This window comes from Nannospalax galili, unplaced genomic scaffold (genome assembly GCF_000622305.1).
Source record: "Nannospalax galili isolate Female #2095 unplaced genomic scaffold, S.galili_v1.0 scaffold728, whole genome shotgun sequence".
Taxonomy (NCBI): Eukaryota; Metazoa; Chordata; class Mammalia; order Rodentia; family Spalacidae; genus Nannospalax; species Nannospalax galili.
The window spans coordinates 532,944-536,851 of NW_008358642.1; positions in this window are offsets into that span (position 1 = coordinate 532,944).

Here is a 3,908-nt window from a genome sequence, read left to right on the forward strand (position 1 = left end):
AACCTTCTCTTGGAACTTCACTCAATTGGCCATAGACTTTGCAATATTTCTGACTCTCTCTTTCAAAATAAATACCATTCAGCCTTTCTTTATTCTTTCTCTACTCAATATTGAACTCCAAAGCATTGCCTCAGTCATTCATTTCAGAGAGTAGCTGTGCTCTTGTTCTTTTGCTGCTGAGTTATAGAGAAGCAGGAGCATGTGTCTTTCTTCTAATCTGCTATTTTGTTTTTCTAATATTAAGTGTATTAAAAATTAGTTAACCCCTTCCTTATACTTGAAAAAATTACTCTAGAAAATATACTTCTTCTTATGAAACATTTTTTCTTGGGATTGGAAAATGGCTTATTAATTGAAGGGAAAGATATTTTTCTCCTGCTCAGGGCTGAGTATCTGTTTTTGTTTGTTCCTCCATTGCTGTGACAAAATACTCTAACCACTACCAACTTGGGGGGGAAAGGGTTTATTTAGCTTACATATCCCAGGTCACAGTTCATCCGGGAGCCCAAAGTAGGAACTCAGGGCAGGAACCTGGAGGCAGAAGCTGGAGCACAGTCCATGGAGGAATTCTGCTTACTGGCTTGCTCTCCTGGCCCCTGCTCAGCCTGCTTTCTTATGCAACACAGGCCCACCTGCCCAGGGATGGCACCACCCACAGTTGGCTGGGCCCTCCCATATCACTCAACAATCAAGAAAGTGCCCCATGGACATGGCCACAGACCAGTCCAATGAAGGCAATTCCCCAACTGAGGCTCCCTCAACTTGGGTGTGTCAAGTTGACACTAAAGCTATCCAGCACAGTACCTAGATCAGATCCCTGAAAATTATGTAAAAATCCAGGCATAACAGCCCCCATATGTAACACCAGAACTGGAGGTGTATGTAAAGACAGGAGAATCAGTAGGGACTGCTGATTCAGTCAAGTTCCATGTTTTGTGAGAAATCCTACTTCAGGGGAGTAAGATGAAAAATACTAGATTAGGGCATCCTCCTCTAGACCCTGCACTGGCCTTCCCACCTGCATGTGTGCATGTACGTTCATGCAAACACACACATGATTATACACTACACATATACACTGCATACAGGTTCACACATGCATTAATAAAACAATATAGTTTTCTTCATTGTTTCTTATAACTCAAATATGTATTTTAAATTTATACAATTGTGTGTGCTTGTGTTTATTTTTATGTTTTTAAGTTCATGTGTTCCAAGATAAATACTTTGTCATGTACAATTCAAAAAGAAGATGGAAGCTACTTATTTGATTAAAATCTAACAATAAAAGGGTACAATATAATCTGTAAAAAAATGGCAAATTTTCTTTCTGTTTCATAACTTTAACACAATGAAATATCCCAAAATAGCTACTTATTATTATTTGATAATAGGTTTGAATAATTTCATTATATTATATGATTAATTTTTAACTACTTGACCCATTACATTCTTATCCTGGCATTCTGAATTCTATGATCATAGCCTTTGTTTCCTCATTTTACCCTTCATTTCTGAAAACTATTATTTGCATGATTAGATTGGACCAGAAAATTTAATGACTATTAAATTTTTCTGCTGAAATCTGTTACATCAACCAAGACAGCTTACAGTCTTGGTTCTTTACTGTTTCACTTTTTTTTCTTCTAACTCTACCTGTGGATATTTCCACTCATACATCATCTCTAATATAGAAAATCCATGATCTATATTATATCACTTCTTTAATTTCTAATCCTAGCTTTTTAAGGCTTGCACATCTATCAATAATTGTGTGGTGTCCTCAATCACTTTCTGTTTCCCCAACACCATGACTTAAGCAACCTGGGGGAGGAGAGGGTTAATTTTCCCTTACAGTTAACACTCCACCATTAAGGAAAGCCAAGGCAGGAACACAATGCAGCATATTGAAGCAGAAAACAAGAAGAAATGTGGCTACTTTCTGACTTGCTTTGGGCTTTTTCAGCTTTCTTTCTTATGCAACCTAAGACAGTGCCCAGTAGCGGCACTGTCCACAGTTATCAGACTCTCCTTTATCAATTAGCAGTTAAGAAATGCTTCATATGCTCACCTCCCTCTGCTTCCCTGGGCCTGCAGGACCTGCTGCAGGCCACTTTCCTACCCACAGGCCTCTCTCTGGGCCCCAGGAATGCCTTCACTGGGCCCCAGGAGCTCTGCCTCTGGGCCTGGCCCCACCCTCAACTCCCTCTGTTTCCCTGGGCCTGCAGGACCCACCACAGGGCTCTCTCCTACCTGCAGACCTTTCTCTAGGGTAAGTCCACTGTCCCCGCCAAGCCTTGACTCCCCAAGCCCCATTCACCCTCCCATCTCTACCTCCATTCTCTCCTCAGAGTTTGGGCCCTGCCCCATTCCTTGTCTTGGGGCCCCAAACACCTGGGGAAATAATACTGCTCCCTGATCCTTTTCATCCAGACCAACTGAGAGCCTTCTCTGGGCCCCAGGATCATTGCTTCTGGACCTGGCCCCACCCTAAACTCCCTCTGCTTCCCTGGGCCTGTACCATCCACCAGCCTCTTTCTGGGACACCGGGGCTGACCTTTCCTCTTCTTGATCCTTTGCATCCAGACCAACCCAGTTCCTCAGTGCAGTCCCCCAGGAGGCCTTGGGGCCCCTTGCTGCCTTGCATCTGCCTGTGCATCTCTTGGTGGCATGACCACCAGGTGCCCTAGAACAGCATCTTTCCTGGGCCAGGCTCCCAGGCCAGTCCAACCCCCAAATTTCTGAGGCCAAAATCATTCCTGGAGGGATCCAGACCTTAGAAGAAAGCTTGAAAACATGCAACCCTCAACTGAATTGGGCCTCTGTGGAATTCCTGAAGACAAAAGCAATCCAACCACTGCAATATAAAATCAAAAGAAAGAACCAAAAGCTTAGAGGAACCAGCTTTTCATGCCCAAAAAGTAAACCACAAAGGCACATAAAGTTCATAAAAAGAAGTAGACCTAAACTTGAAGGCCTGAGTCTCACACGAGAATCAGAAACTTCAAAAGAAATTCAAATGTCAAAATCACAGAGAAAAAATAAGATAAAAAATCAAAATAATATATACTCACCAAGTACCAATAGTCCTCTAGAGGAGTACAATGAGAACCCCCTAGAGATAATGCAGGACATGGAACTCAAAAGAACAATTATAAACATGATAAAAGAATTCAGCGAATTTAAAGAAAACACCAAAAAAAGGAATCAAAGAACTGAAGGAAGATAGGGATAAACTTCTAAATGAATTCAAAAAAGAGAAATATTGACAAATACTCAGGCTAAACCAAGAAGGGAGTGAAACACTCAGTAAGCCAATTCGAAAAGACGGGAAAGCCTCACCAATAGGATGAATGAAATGGAAAACAGAGTATCAAGACTGGAAGACGAGGTGGACGAACTAGATCCACTCAAAAAAGATTATGAAAAATTTAAGAAATCACAAAAATGGAATATGCAGGAATTGTGTGACACCATAAAAAGAGCAAATTTATGAATCATAGGCATATAGGAAGGAGAAGAATCCCAAGATAATGGTATGGACCAGATGTTCAACAGAATCATGGAAGAAAATATCCCAAAATTAAAGAAAAACATGCCCATAACAATACTAGAAGCATATAGAACACCAAACAGACAGGACCAGAAAAGAAACTCTCCATGGCACATCACAGTAAAAACACTACATGTACAAAACACAAAGACAATCCTGAAAGCTTCAAAAGAGAAACAACAAGTCACATATAAAGGAAAACCCATTAGGATTACAGCTGACTTTTCAATGCAAACTGTGAAAGCCAGAAGAGCCTGGACCGAAGCATTCCCAGTTTTAAATGACCACCCAGATTACCATACCCAGCCAAAATGTCTATTATAGTCAAAGGGGAAAGAAAAATCTTCCATGACAT